Source organism: Arachis ipaensis, chromosome B6 (assembly GCF_059453495.1).
Source record: "Arachis ipaensis isolate K30076 ecotype BB chromosome B6, ASM5945349v1, whole genome shotgun sequence".
Lineage (NCBI taxonomy): Eukaryota > Viridiplantae > Streptophyta > Magnoliopsida > Fabales > Fabaceae > Arachis > Arachis ipaensis.
The window spans coordinates 60,504,236-60,520,783 of NC_142441.1; the positions used below are offsets into that span (position 1 = coordinate 60,504,236).

General features: G+C 38.8%; 1 non-coding gene and 1 pseudogene across 1 annotated transcript; both read left to right on the plus strand.

The window, feature by feature from the left end:
- LOC148555768 (uncharacterized) overlaps nucleotides 1-16,548 on the plus strand; it is a 102,215-nt pseudogene that overhangs the window by 78,519 nt on the left and 7,148 nt on the right.
- LOC148555773 (small nucleolar RNA R71) lies at nucleotides 8,233-8,340 on the plus strand. Its single transcript, XR_015887317.1, has one exon. It is a non-coding gene; the product is annotated as a small nucleolar RNA R71 (small nucleolar RNA).

Consider the following 16,548-nt stretch of genomic DNA (forward strand, 5'->3'; position numbering starts at 1 on the left):
AAAGATATGATAGAAATTAGTTTTGAAAAAAGATTTGATCTTAAAAATCTCAATTAATGACTTGATTCACAAGAAATCACAAGATATGATTCTCAAAGTTTGAATCTTTCTTAACAAGCAAGTATCAAACTTCAAATTTTTGAATCAAAACATTAATTGATTATGTTATTTTCGAAAATTTGGTATAAAAAATAAGAAAAAGATTTTTGAAAAATATTTTTGGAATTTTCGAAAATAACTAAGAATTTTGAAAAAGATTTGATTTTTGAAAAAGATTTTGAAAAAGATAAGATTTTCAAATTGAAAATTTGATTTGACTCATAAGAAACAACTTGATTTTTAAAAATTTTTGAAAAAGTCAACTCACATTTTCGAATTTGATGAGAGAAAAAGGGAAAGATATTTTTTTTTATTTTTGAAATTTTTATGAAAAACATGAAAATTATGCAATGCAAGAAATTTTTAGATCAAAACAATGAATGCATGCAAGAATGCTATGAATGTCAAGATGAACACCAAGAACACTATGAATGTCAAGATGAACATCATAGACACAATTTTGAAAAATTTTTAATGCAAAGAAAACATGCAGGACACCAAACTTAGAATTCTTTAATGCTTACGCACTAAGAATTCAAGAATGCATATGATAAACATGAAAAGACACAAAACAAAAAATCATCAAGATCAAACAAGAAGACTTACCAAGAACAACTTGAAGATCATGAAGAACACTATGAATGCATGATATTTTCGAAAAAATGCAAGATGCATATGCAAGTGACACCAAACTTATGATATGACTCAAGACTCAAACAAGAAACAGAAAAATATTTTTAATTTTTATGATTTTCTAATTTTTTTGGATTTTTTTTTGAAAATTATATGAAAAAGAAAAAATAAGGATTCCAAAATTTTTAATATGAATTCCAGGAATCTTGCCATGTTAGTCTAAAGCTTCAGTCCAGGAATTAGACATGGCTCACTACCCAGCCAAGCTTTCAATGAAAGCTCCGGTCCAAAACACTAGACATGGCCAATGGCCAGCCAAGCTTCAGCAGATATGGATACTTTTCATGTATATAGCAACTAAGTGTGTGAAAATCTCTTCATTTGTGATGGTAAGTTGAAACCCCAGTCCAAAAGATTAGACATGGGGTACAGCCAGCCAGGATTCAACAAATCATCCTGAAACACTAGAATTCATTCTTAAAAATTTTGAATCAAAATTTTGAAAACATTTTTATATTTTTCGAAAACAGATGAAAAATTTTTGAAAGAATTTTAAAAAATTTTTGAAAATAAAATAAAAAGAAAATTACCTAATCTGAGCAACAAGATGAACCGTCAGTTGTCCAAACTCGAACAATCCCCGGCAACGGCGCCAAAAACTTGGTGCTGATGCCGGATCAAACTTGGCATTGATGTTACCGGACCAAAAGCTTGCCGAAAACTCAAACAATCCCCGGCAACGGCGCCAAAAACTTGGTGCACGAAATTGTGATGTCCAGGCTCAAACAATCCCTGGCAACGTGAGCAACTTGGTACGCGCAATCGTGATTACACTTTGATTATGGAAAATTCATGGCTCTTCCTTTCCCTGGCACTGGCGCCAAGAACATGGTGCCAATCCCATGGTTCACAACTTCGATACAACTAACCAGCAAGTGCACTGGGTCGTCCAAGTAATACCTTACGTGAGTAAGGGTCGAATCCCACGGAGATTGTTGGTATGAAGCAAGCTATGGTCACCTTGTAAACCTCAGTCAGGCGGATATAAAATAATTATGGAGTTTTCGAATAATAAATAATAGAATAGGGATAGAGGTACTTATGTAAATCATTGGTAGGAATTTCAGATAAGCGAATGGAGATGCTTTTCGTTCCTCTGAACCTCTGCTTTCCTGCTATCTTCATCCAATCAGTCTTACTCCTTTCCATGGCTGGCTTTATGTGATACATCACCACTGTCAATGGCTACTTTCGGTCATCTCTCGGGAAAATGATCCAATGCCCTGTCACGGCACGGCTAATCGTCTGGAGGCATCACCCTTGCCAATGGCTTCATCTTATCCTCTCAGTGAATAATATGCTCACGCACCCTGTCACGGCACGGCTATTCATCTGTCGGTTCTCGATCATGCTGGAATAGAATTTACTATCCTTTTGCGTCTGTCACTAACGCCCTACAATCGCGAGTTAGGAGCTCGTCACAGTCATTCAATCATTGAATCCTACTCAGAATACCACAGACAAGGTTTAGACCTTCCGGATTCTCTTAAATGCCGCCATCATTCTAGCTTACGCCACGAAGATTCGGGTTAGGAGATCTAAGAGATATTCATTCTAGCTTATTTCATGTAGAACGGAAGTGTTTGTCAGGCACGTGTTCATAGGGGAGAATGGTGATGAGCGTCATACATAATCATCATCTTCATCACGTTCTTGGGTGCGAATGGATATCTTAGAAGCAAAATAAGATGAGTTGAATAGAAAACAGTAGTACTTTGCAGTAATCTTTGAGGAACAGCAGAGCTCCACACCTTAATCTATGGAGTGTAGAAACTCTACTGTATGAAAATACATAAGTGAAGGTTCAGGCATGGCCGAGATGGCCAGCCCCCTAAAACATGATCAATAGTCTCCTAAGATGAACAATGGATTAAAACTGAGACCAAAGATGCCTAATACAATAGTAAAAGGTCCTATTTATAATAAACTAGTCACTAGGGTTTACATGAGTAAGTAATTGATGCATAAATCCACTTCCGGGGCCCACTTAGTGTGTGTTTGGGCTGAGCTTAAGTGTAGCACGTGCAGAGGCCATTTGTGGAGTTGAATGCCAGTTTCTGTGCCAGTTTGGGCGTTCAACTCTGGTTTTGGATCCTTTTCTGGCGCTGGACGCCAGATTTGGGCAGAAGGCTGGCGTTGAACGCCAGTTTACATCGTCTATTCTTGGCTAAAGTATGGACTATTATATATTGCTGGAAAGCCCTGGATGTCTACTTTCCAACGCAATTGGAAGCGCGCCATTTCGAGTTCTGTAGCTCCAGAAAATTCACTTTGAGTTCAGGGAGGTCAGAATCCAACAGCATCAGCAGTCCTTCTTCAACCTCTGAATCTGATTTCTGCTCAAGTCCCTCAATTTCAGCCAGAAAATACCTGAAATCACAGAAAAATACACAAACTCATAGTAAAGTCCAGAAATGTGAATTTAACATAAAAACTAATGAAAACATCCCTAAAAGTAACTAGATCCTACTAAAAACACACTAAAAACAATGCCAAAAAGCGTATAAATTATCCGCTCATCACAACACCAAACTTAAATTGTTGCTTGTCCCCAAGTAACTGAAATTCAAATAGGATAAAAAGAAGAGAATATACTATAAATTCCAAACTATCAATGAAACATAGATGCAATCATATGAGCGGGACTTATAGCTTTTTGCCTCTTGAATAGTTTTGGCATCTCACTTTATCCATTGAGGTTCAGAATGATTGGCATCTATAGGAACTTCAGATTTCGAATAGTGTTATTGACTCTCCTAGTTCAGTATGATGATTCTTGAACACAGCTTCTTTATGAGTCTTGGCCGTGGCCCTAAGCACTTTGTTTTCCAGTATTACCACCGGATACATAAATGCCACAGACACATAATTGGGTGAACCTTTTCAGATTGTGACTCAGCTTTGCTAAAGTCCCCAATTAGAGGTGTCCAGGGTTCTTAAGCACACTCTTCTTTTGCTTTGGACCTTGACTTTAACCGCTCAGTCTCAAGTTTTCACTTGACACCTAAAGCAAGCACATGGATAGGGAGAGCTTGGTTTAGCCGCTTAGACCAGGATTTTATTCCTTTAGGCCCTCCTATCCACTGATGCTCAAAGCCTTGGGATCCTTTTTATTTTCCCTTGCCTTTTGGTTTTAAGAGTTATTGGCTTTTTGCTCTTGCCTCTTGGTTTTAAGAGCTTTTGGCTTTTTCTGCTTGCTTTTTTTCTTTCTATATTTTTTTTCTATTTTTTTTTGCGCCTATTTTTTTTTCTACAAGCTTTGTTCTTTGCTGCTTTTTCTTGCTTCAAGAATCATTTTTATGATTTTTCAGATTATCAAATAACATGTCTCCTAGTCATCATTCTTTCAAGAGCCAACATATTTAACATTCTTAAACAACAACTTCAAAAGACATATGCACTGTTCAAGCCTACATTCAGAAAACAAGAAGCATTGTCACCACATTAATATAATTAAGCTAAGTTCAAGGATAAATTCGAAACTCATGTACTTCTTGTTCTTTTGAATTAAAACATTTTTCATTTAAGAGAGGTGATGGATTCATAGGACATTCATATCTTTAAGACAAAGTTACTAACTACTAATGATCATGTAGTGAAGACACAAACATAGATAGGCACATAACAGAGAAAACGAAAAACAAAAGAAAGAAAAACAAGGAATGAATCCACCTTAGTGATGGTGGCGTTTCCTTCTTGAGGAACCAATGATGTCCTTGAGCTCTTCTATGTCTCTTCCTTGTCTTTGTTGTTCCTCCCTCATTGCTTTTTGATCTTCTCTTATTTCATGAAGCATGATGGAGTGCTCTTGATGTTCCACCCTTAGTTGTCCCATATTGGAACTCAATTCTCCTAGGGAGGTGTTGATTTGTTCCCAATAATTTTGTGGAGGAAAGTGCATTTGAGGCATCTCCGGGATCTCATGGAAATGAGCTTCTTGCGCCTCTTGAGCTCCATGACTGGGCTCTCTTGCTTGCTCCATCTTTTTCTTAGTGATGGGCTTGTCCTCTTTGATGAGGATATCTCCCTCTATGTCAATCCCAGCCGAATTGCATAGGTGGCAAATGAGGTGAGGAAAGGCTAACCTTGCCATGGTGGAGGACTTGTCGGCCACCTTGTAGAGTTCTTGAGGTATAATCTCATGAACTTCCACCTCTTCTCCAATCATGATACTATGGATCATGATGGCCCAGTCTATGGTAACTTCAGACCGGTTGCTAGTGGGAATGATTGAGCATTGAATAAACTCCAACCATCCTCTAGCTACAGGCTTGAGGTCCAATCTTCTTAGTTGAACCGGCTTGCCTTTGGAGTCAATCTTCCATTGAGCTCCTTCTACACATATGTCCATAAGGACTTGGTCCAACCTTTGATCAAAGTTGACTCTCCTTGTGTAGGGGCGTGCGTTCTCTTCCATGTATGGCAAGTTGAACGCCAACCTCACATTTTCTGAACTAAAATCTAAGTATTTCCCCCGAACCATTGTAACATAGTTCTTTGGATCCGGGTTCTTACTTTGATCATGGTTCTTGGTGATCCATGCATTGGCATAGAACTCTTGAACCATTAGGATGCCGACTTGTTGGATGGGGTTTGTTAGAACTTCCCAACCTCTTCTTTGAATTTCATGTCGGATCTCCGGATACTCATTTCTTTTGAATTTAAAAGGGACCTCAGGGATCACCTTCTTCTTGGCCACAACATCATAGAAGTGGTCTTGATGGGCTTTGGAGATGAATCTTTCCATCTCCCATGACTCGGATGTGGAAGCTTTTGTCTTCCCTTTCCCTCTTCTAGAGGATTCTCCGGTCTTGGGTGCCATCAATGGTAATGGAAAAACAAAAAAGCTATGCTTTTACCACACCAAACTTAGAATATTGCTCGCCCTCGAGCAATAAACAAAAGAATAGATGAAGAAGAAGAAGAAATGGAGGAGAGGGAGAGGGAGATGTGGTTTCGGCCAAGAGGAGTGTAGAGGGGTGTGTTGTGTGAATTTGATGAAGAATGGAGGTCTTTATATAGGGAAGGGAGGGGGGGTTAAGGTTCGGCCATATGGGTGGGTTTGGGTGGGAAATTGGTTTTGAATTTTGAAGGTAGGTGGAGTTTATGAGGTAGGTTTATGGGGAAGAGTGGATGGATGTGAGTGGTGAAGAGGTGATGGGGAAGAGAGTTTGAGGTGATTGGTGAAGGGTTTTCAGGGAAGAGTGTTTATGGGGTTGTGTGAAAGAGAGTGGTGAGAAGAAGTGAGTGGGGGTAGGTGGGGATCCTGTGGGGTCCACAGATCCTGAGTGGATCCTGTGGGGTCCACAGATCCTGAGGTGTTCAAGGAATTACATCCCTGCACCCATTAAGCATGTAAAAATGCCTTTGTACCCAACTCTGGGCGTTCAGCGCCAGGTTGGTGGCCATTTTGGGCGTTCAACGCCCATTTGTGTGCCATTTCTGGCGTTGAACGCCAGAACCATGCCTGTTCTGGCGTTCAGCGCCCAGAAGCTGCCCATTTTGGGCGTTCAGCGCCAGAACCATGCTCTGTTCTGGCGCTGAACGCCAGACAGATGCTCCTCCAAGGTGTGATTTTTCTTCTGCTGTTTTTGATTCCGTTTTCAATTTTTATATTTATTTTGTGACTCCACATGATCATGAACCTACAAAGACATATAACTGAGAAGAAAGAAAAATAAATAAAAATTGGGTTGCCTCCCAACAAGCGCTTCTTTAATGTCAATAGCTTTGACAGTGGGCTCTCATGGAGCCTCACAGATGTGCAGAGCTTTGTTGAGACTCTCCAACACCAAACTTAGAGTTTGGATATGGGAGTTCAACACCAAACTTAGAGTTTGGTTGTGGCCTCCCAACACCAAACTTAGAGTTTGACTGTGGGGGCTCTGGTTGACTCTGCTTTGAGAGAAGCTTTTTCTGCTTCCTCTCCATGGTTGTAGAGGGAGATCCTTGAGTTTTAAAGACAAGGGAGTCCTCATTCCATTGAAGGACTATTTCACCTCTGTCAACATCAATCACAGCTCTTGCTGTGGCCAGGAAAGGTCTTCCTAGGATGATGGATTCATCCTCTTCCTTTCCAGTATCCAGGACTATGAAATCAGTAGGGATGTAAAGGCCCTCAACCTTTACTAGCACATCCTCTACTTGTCCATAAGCCTGTTTTCTTGAGTTGTCTGCCATCTCTAATAAGATTCTAGCAGCTTGCACCCCATAGATTCCCAATTTCTCTATTACAGAGAGGGGCATGAGGTTTATCCCTGAACCAAGGTCACACAGGGCCTTAAAGATCATGGTGCCTATGGTACAGGGTATTATGAACTTTCCAGGATCCTGTCTCTTCTGAGGCAATGTCAGTTGATCCAGATCACTTAGTTCATTGATGAACAAGGGAGGTTCAACTTCCCAAGTATCAATGCCAAATAATTTGGCATTCAGCTTCATGATTGCATCAAGAAACTTGGCAGTTTGCTCTTCAGTAACATCCTCATTCTCTTTAGAAGAGGAATACTCATCAGAGCTCATGAAGGGTATAAGGAGGTTCAATGGAATCTCTATGGTCTCTAGATGAGCCTCAGAGTCCTTTGGTTCCTCAGAGGGAAGCTCCTTATTGATCACTGGTCGTCCCAGGAGGTCTTCCTCCTTGGGATTCACGTCCTCCTCTCCCTCATTGGGTTCGGCCATTTTGCTTATGTTAATGGCCTTGCACTCTCCTTTTGGATTCTCTTCTGTATTGCTTGGGAGAGTACTGGGAGGGATTTCAGTGATCCTTTTACTCAGCTGGCCCACTTGTGCTTCCAAATTTCTAATGGAAGACCTTGTTTCATTCATGAAGCTTACAGTGGCCTTGGATAGATCAGAGACTAGATTTGCTAAATTAGAAGCATTTTGTTCAGAGTTCTCTGTCTGTTGCTGAGTGGATGATGGAAAAGGCTTGCTATTGCTAAACCTGTTTCTTCCACCATTATTAAAGCCTTGTTGAGGCTTTTGATCCTTCCATGAGAAATTTGGATGATTTCTCCATGATGAGTTATAGGTGTTTCCATAAGGTTCACCTAAGTAATTCACCTCTGCTATTGCAGGGTTCTCAGGATCATAAGCTTCTTCTTCATAAAAAGCCTCTTGAGTACTGTTGGATGCAGCTTGCATTCCATGCAGACTCTGAGAGATCATATTGACTTGCTGAGTCAATATTTTATTCTGAGCCAATATGGCATTCAGAGTATCAACTTCAAGAACTCCCTTCTTTATAGGCGTCCCATTGTTCACAGGATTCCTTTCAGAAGTGTACATGAACTGGTTATTAGCAACCATGTCAATGAGTTCTTGAGCTTCTGCAGGTGTTTTCTTTAGGTGAATGGATCCACCTGCAGAAGTGTCCAGTGACATCTTTGATAGCTCAGATAAACCATCATAGAATATATCTAGGATGGTCCATTCTGAAAGCATGTCAGAAGGACACTTTTTGGTCAACTGTTTGTATCTTTCCCAAGCTTCATAGAGGGATTCACCTTCTTTCTGTCTGAAGGTTTGAACATCAGCTCTAAGCTTGCTCAGCTTTTGAGGAGGAAAGTACTTGGCTAAGAAAGCCGTGTCCAGCTTATCCCAAGAGTTCAGGCTGTCTTTGGGTTGAGAATCCAACCATAATCTAGCTCTGTCTCTTACAGCAAAAGGGAAAAGCATGAGCCTGTAGACTTCAGGATCTACTCCATTAGTCTTAACAGTATCACATATCTGCAAGAATTCAGTTAAGAACTGAAAAGGATCTTCAGATGGAAGTCCATGAAACTTGCAGTTCTGCTGCATCAGAGAAACTAATTGAGGTTTCAGCTCAAAGTTGTTTGCTCCAATGGCAGGAATGGAGATGCTTCTTCCATGTAAATTGGAATTAGGTGCAGTAAAGTCACCAAGCATCTTCCTTACATTATTATTATTATTTTTGGCTGTCATCTCCTCTTCCTGTTCGAAAATTTCTGAAAGGTTATCTCTGGATTGTTGTATTTTAGCTTCTCTTAATTTTCTCTTTAGAGTCCTTTCAGGTTCTGGATCTGCTTCCACAAGAATGTTCTTATCCTTGCTCCTGCTCATATGACAAAGAAGAAGGCACAGAATAATAATAATAATAATGGAGATCCTTTATACCACAGTATAGGGATTCCTGTGTGAGTGAAAGAAGAGGGGGAGACAAAGAATGTAATATAATGGAAGAAACACAACTGTGAGGATGGAAGAGAGGTGAGATGAGATGTTAGGATATGAATGAATAAATAGAATGAGATGGGGGAGGGATAATTTTCGAAAATTATTTTGAAAAAGAGTTAGTGATTTTCGAAAATGGTTTTTGAAAAATGTTAGTAATTTTCGAAAATTTTTGAAATCACAAATAAAAAATAAAAATAATTAGTTAATTAAAAAGGAATTTTTGAAAAAGAGAGAGGTATTTTCGAAAATTAGAAAGGGAGAATTAGTTAGGTGGTTTTGAAAAAGTTAAGAAACAAACAAAAAGTTAGTTAGTTAGTTGAAACAAATTTTGAAAACCAATTTTGAAAAGGTAGTTAGGAGGTTAGGAAAGATATTTTGAAAAGATATTTTTTTGAAAAAGATAAGATGAGAAGATATTTTTGAAAAGATATGATAGAAATTAGTTTTGAAAAAAGATTTGATCTTAAAAATCTCAATTAATGACTTGATTCACAAGAAATCACAAGATATGATTCTCAAAGTTTGAATCTTTCTTAACAAGCAAGTATCAAACTTCAAATTTTTGAATCAAAACATTAATTGATTATGTTATTTTCGAAAATTTGGTATAAAAAATAAGAAAAAGATTTTTGAAAAATATTTTTGGAATTTTCGAAAATAACTAAGAATTTTGAAAAAGATTTGATTTTTGAAAAAGATTTTGAAAAAGATAAGATTTTCAAATTGAAAATTTGATTTGACTCATAAGAAACAACTTGATTTTTAAAAATTTTTGAAAAAGTCAACTCACATTTTCGAATTTGATGAGAGAAAAAGGGAAAGATATTTTTTTTTATTTTTGAAATTTTTATGAAAAACATGAAAATTATGCAATGCAAGAAATTTTTAGATCAAAACAATGAATGCATGCAAGAATGCTATGAATGTCAAGATGAACACCAAGAACACTATGAATGTCAAGATGAACATCATAGACACAATTTTGAAAAATTTTTAATGCAAAGAAAACATGCAGGACACCAAACTTAGAATTCTTTAATGCTTACGCACTAAGAATTCAAGAATGCATATGATAAACATGAAAAGACACAAAACAAAAAATCATCAAGATCAAACAAGAAGACTTACCAAGAACAACTTGAAGATCATGAAGAACACTATGAATGCATGATATTTTCGAAAAAATGCAAGATGCATATGCAAGTGACACCAAACTTATGATATGACTCAAGACTCAAACAAGAAACAGAAAAATATTTTTAATTTTTATGATTTTCTAATTTTTTTGGATTTTTTTTTGAAAATTATATGAAAAAGAAAAAATAAGGATTCCAAAATTTTTAATATGAATTCCAGGAATCTTGCCATGTTAGTCTAAAGCTTCAGTCCAGGAATTAGACATGGCTCACTACCCAGCCAAGCTTTCAATGAAAGCTCCGGTCCAAAACACTAGACATGGCCAATGGCCAGCCAAGCTTCAGCAGATATGGATACTTTTCATGTATATAGCAACTAAGTGTGTGAAAATCTCTTCATTTGTGATGGTAAGTTGAAACCCCAGTCCAAAAGATTAGACATGGGGTACAGCCAGCCAGGATTCAACAAATCATCCTGAAACACTAGAATTCATTCTTAAAAATTTTGAATCAAAATTTTGAAAACATTTTTATATTTTTCGAAAACAGATGAAAAATTTTTGAAAGAATTTTAAAAAATTTTTGAAAATAAAATAAAAAGAAAATTACCTAATCTGAGCAACAAGATGAACCGTCAGTTGTCCAAACTCGAACAATCCCCGGCAACGGCGCCAAAAACTTGGTGCTGATGCCGGATCAAACTTGGCACTGATGTTACCGGACCAAAAGCTTGCCGAAAACTCAAACAATCCCCGGCAACGGCGCCAAAAACTTGGTGCACGAAATTGTGATGTCCAGGCTCAAACAATCCCTGGCAACGTGAGCAACTTGGTACGCGCAATCGTGATTACACTTTGATTATGGAAAATTCATGGCTCTTCCTTTCCCTGGCACTGGCGCCAAGAACATGGTGCCAATCCCATGGTTCACAACTTCGATACAACTAACCAGCAAGTGCACTGGGTCGTCCAAGTAATACCTTACGTGAGTAAGGGTCGAATCCCACGGAGATTGTTGGTATGAAGCAAGCTATGGTCACCTTGTAAACCTCAGTCAGGCGGATATAAAATAATTATGGAGTTTTCGAATAATAAATAATAGAATAGGGATAGAGGTACTTATGTAAATCATTGGTAGGAATTTCAGATAAGCGAATGGAGATGCTTTTCGTTCCTCTGAACCTCTGCTTTCCTGCTATCTTCATCCAATCAGTCTTACTCCTTTCCATGGCTGGCTTTATGTGATACATCACCACTGTCAATGGCTACTTTCGGTCATCTCTCGGGAAAATGATCCAATGCCCTGTCACGGCACGGCTAATCGTCTGGAGGCATCACCCTTGCCAATGGCTTCATCTTATCCTCTCAGTGAATAATATGCTCACGCACCCTGTCACGGCACGGCTATTCATCTGTCGGTTCTCGATCATGCTGGAATAGAATTTACTATCCTTTTGCGTCTGTCACTAACGCCCTACAATCGCGAGTTAGGAGCTCGTCACAGTCATTCAATCATTGAATCCTACTCAGAATACCACAGACAAGGTTTAGACCTTCCGGATTCTCTTAAATGCCGCCATCATTCTAGCTTACGCCACGAAGATTCCGGTTAGGAGATCTAAGAGATATTCATTCTAGCTTATTTCATGTAGAACGGAAGTGTTTGTCAGGCACGTGTTCATAGGGGAGAATGGTGATGAGCGTCACACATAATCATCATCTTCATCACGTTCTTGGGTGCGAATGGATATCTTAGAAGCGAAATAAGATGAGTTGAATAGAAAACAGTAGTACTTTGCAGTAATCTTTGAGGAACAGCAGAGCTCCACACCTTAATCTATGGAGTGTAGAAACTCTACCGTATGAAAATACATAAGTGAAGGTTCAGGCATGGCCGAGATGGCCAGCCCCCTAAAACGTGATCAATAGTCTCCTAAGATGAACAATGGATTAAAATTGAGACCAAAGATGCCTAATACAATAGTAAAAGGTCCTATTTATAATAAACTAGTCACTAGGGTTTACATGAGTAAGTAATTGATGCATAAATCCACTTCCGGGGCCCACTTGGTGTGTGTTTGGGCTGAGCTTAAGTGTAGCACGTGCAGAGGCCATTTGTGGAGTTGAACGCCAGTTTCTGTGCCAGTTTGGGCGTTCAACTCTGGTTTTGGATCCTTTTCTGGCGCTGGACGCCAGATTTGGGCAGAAGGCTGGCGTTGAACGCCAGTTTACGTCGTCTATTCTTGGCCAAAGTATGGACTATTATATATTTCTGGAAAGCCCTGGATGTCTACTTTCCAACACAATTGGAAGCGCACCATTTCGAGTTCTGTAGCTCCAGAAAATTCACTTTGAGTGCAGAGAGGTCAGAATCCAATAGCATTAGCAGTCCTTCTTCAACCTCTGAATCTGATTTCTGCTCAAGTCCCTCAATTTCAGCCAAAAAATACCTGAAATCACAGAAAAACACACAAACTCATAGTAAAGTCCAGAAATGTGAATTTAACATAAAAACTAATGAAAACAACCCTAAAAGTAACTAGATCCTACTAAAAACAATGCCAAAAAGCGTATAAATTATCCGCTCATCAGTTACCTCCTAATGTGCATCCATCACCACCTTTTCCATTCTCTTCATTGCTATATATCTCTTTGAATTCAATTTACTTTCTCTTCCCCTTTTAGGATGGCCACCAAGAAAGGAAAAGAGAAAGCTACTCCCAAACCCCCAGCAAGGAGAGGAACTAAAAGAGCACTAGTGGTAGAGCCTTCTTCAACTGCAGTCAAGCCCTCAACAAAAAGAGTTAAGAGGATCATCAAGGTTGATGAAAAGGAGAAAGCCTTTCCAGCAAAGGACACTGTGCGATTTCCAAAGCGCTACTGTGAGCAGATGTTCCCTATTCTAGCAGAAAGGAGTTACAACAACGAACACCTTCTTATCCTCCCGCCCAATATTGCTACTTTTTTTGAGCCCCAAATTGAACGAAGATAATGGGGTTTCCTACAGAGACAACCAAGGCAGGCCAATCTTTCTTCGGTAGTCGAGTTCTACTCTAACTTCTACCTGCCTACCCTGCAGTCTGTCTTTGTTCGTCAGAAGCAAGTACCCATTACAGAAGAGGCCATTCAAAAAGCTTTTGATCTTTCCCCTATTCCAGAAGGATTGGACACCTTTCAAGAAGCCGCACTCAAGCGCCAGATGTACCAATTTGACTGGGAAGCTGTTCTCAGAGTTATCTCACTACCTGGCAGCCGTTGGATCTACAGATACCATCGTACCCGCCCTAAGGGAATATCGGCTTCAGCACTTACCTTGGAGGCTCACATATGGGCACAGATCCTGTCCCATTACGTCTTTCCGAGCACTGACGAGTCCTCCTTCACTGCGGACATGGCCGTTCTACTATGGTGCATCCTTACAGACCAGCCTCTGAATCTACCAAGACATATCCGGAATGCCATGGGACACGTACAAATTGCGGGCAACTTACCTTTTCCCGCCTTGGTCTCAGATCTTGTCTCAGCAGCCGGAGTTTCCTACAGAGCTGGAGACACCAAAGCCATGCTTCCACGGGATGATCAGTATGTCCCCAATGGGAAGTACCTTAGACTTCCAGCAGCCACTACAAGCCTTCCTACTGCACCGGTTGCCGATATCCTTTCCTCAACACCACAAGCACCTACAATAGATGAACTGCTCCAGCAGATAATCAAAAGATTAGATCGGCAAGAACAGAAAGCGAAGTTAAGAGAGCGCCGTAATGAGCGCCGATTCAAACACCTCAAGGAGCTACTCAAGGGACACTTCAAGGACTTAGACACCCCGGACTCCACTTCTTTTACCAGCACAGGGAGCCTTGATGGTCCCAACTGTGGAGATACTGCAATCAGCCCACCCCTGTTCTTGACAGATGGCACCGAGGATGGTGCAAAGCCTTAAGTGTGGGGAGGTCGGTCAGTACATGACTTCTGGAGGTAATTTCTCTTCCCTAGCACCAATAAATTAGGATATTTTAGTTAAATTTTCTTTCTTTTATAGAATAGGATAAATTGCATAGTAATAGGTTAGTTGCATGCATGCTCAACTTGATTGAAAAGACAATAAGTTTCTTCTAAGACTCTATCTTTGGAACAAAATTTCACTAATTTTTTAAAAATTTTTTTATGATAAATCTGCATGAAGTTGTATTTGGAACATGATTTTTGAGCTAAAAAACACACAACCTGTGAAGATTTGAGCCTTTATGTATGATTACATTATTTAACCATAAACATTTTATTCTTGTGTGTTTACTTCTCTATGATTGTAATCTATATTTTGTTTCATCCTATATGTCCAATATTTATTATATTCGTATGCTTGCATATGATTGAGGCCATCTTTTGTTTAAACTCACTTATCCAAATTAAGCCTACCCTTTTCAATTACCTTTGTTAACCACTTTGAGCCTTTAAATCCTGTTTGTTCTATATTTCACCACATTACTAGCCTTAAGTGGAAAAATAATTGTATATCCCAAATTGAATCTTTGGTTAGCTTAAGATAGAATTGTGTGTGCTAGTTAAATATGGGAAATTGTGGGAACAAAAGTTATTAAGGGAATGTGTCATGATAATACAATGGAAATTTGGATACCTACTCATGTAAAACTATAAGAATTAAAAATCTATGTGTATTGATAAGCTATGTTTATTTTTATGTCTATCTAAAAAAAATTAATAAATAAATGAGGGGACAAAATCACCCCAATGCTGAATTAAGAATTCAAAGATCAATGCACATATGAAAAAAAAATTAAAATAAAAAGTTGATACATGAGTATGGAATGCAAAAGGGAATTTTGGGTAGCTAGGTATGAATTCTAAGGTTACACTAAATATATATAGGTTAGATTAAAGCTTGGGTTAATTAAAAGATTCAATTTATAAGCTCACTTAACCATATATATACCCCTACCTCTACCTTGGCCCCATTACAACCCTGGAAAGACCTCATGATGTTTGCATTGGTATGTTAACTGTTGTTGATTGGTTAGGAGAAGAACAAAAGTTAGAGAACATGATTAGAGAAGGAAAGAGTGATTACCCTATACACTAGAGAGATCAGAGCGTACATACATCATCAGTGAGGGTTCAATGCTTGAATTTCCATGTTCCCTGCTTTCATGAGCTATCCTCTTGCACCTTTGTCTGTCTTACTGTAATTATTTTGAAGAGCTTATTTACTTTCAATCAAGTGGGCAAGAATCATATAGTTGCATTCATATATATAGGATTGCATTGCATTGCATGAATTTCTACATGTTCATACTTGTTTATTTTATCCCCTTTAATTGAGCATGAGGAAATGCTAATGTTTAAGTGTGGGGAGGTTGATAAACCACTATTTTATGGTTTATATTGTGTTTAATTGTATGGTTTTATCATGATCCTGACCCACTCATTCATTTAAATAGCATGCATTTATATTTCCTTCCTGAAATTATTACATGAGTGAAAATTGCTTCCTAGAGACTTTTAATTATACATTTTACTTCTCCTTTATTCCATTCGATGCCGTGATCTGTGTGTTAAGTGTTTCAGGCTTTATAGAGCAAGAATGAGTTGGAGATTGGAAAGGAAGCTAGCAAAAATGGAAGGAACACAAGAAATTGAGGAGATGACCAGCGAGAAGCGACGCGGCCGCATGGACGACGCGACCGTGGAGAGAAGATCAAATCGTAGTGATGCGGCCGCATGGATGACGCGACCGCGCGAAATGGAAAAGCACGAGCGACGCGGAGGCGTGGACGACGCGCCCGCGTGGTGAAGCGAAACGTGAATGACGTGTCCGCATGAGCGACGCGATCGCGTGGCATGCGCGATTTGCATAATTTGCAGAATCGCTGGGGCGATTTTGGACCCTATTTTGACCCAATTTTCGGCCCAGAACAGCAGACTAGAGCCAAAGAACATACAGAAACCAGACACAACATTCATTCTACACAGTTTTTAGTTTTTAGATCTAGTTTTACTCATCCCCTAGGTTTTCTCTCTACACATTCATAGTTCTTACGATTTAATTTTCTCTTATTTTTTTGGCATTGAAACACTAAGAAGAGTTATTACCTCATCAAGACTTCATCATTCTAGTTCATTTTCTTTACTTGGCTTCACTCTTCCATGTTCTTTGCTTGGTTAATTTTACCATTGGAATATTTTTAGGATTATTTAATACAAGGATCACCTTTATTTTTAATTGACTATTTCAATTTTTATTTACAATGTTTTCCTTTAATTCCTTTTTATATGCTATGAATTTTACATTCACAATGAGCGAGTAGTTCCCTAACTTGATGGGGAATTGATTGAAAGGAACCCTTGAGTTGGGAGGCTTGAAAGAAAAATTTTAATTGGGTTTGTGGTTAGATTGTCTCCTAATC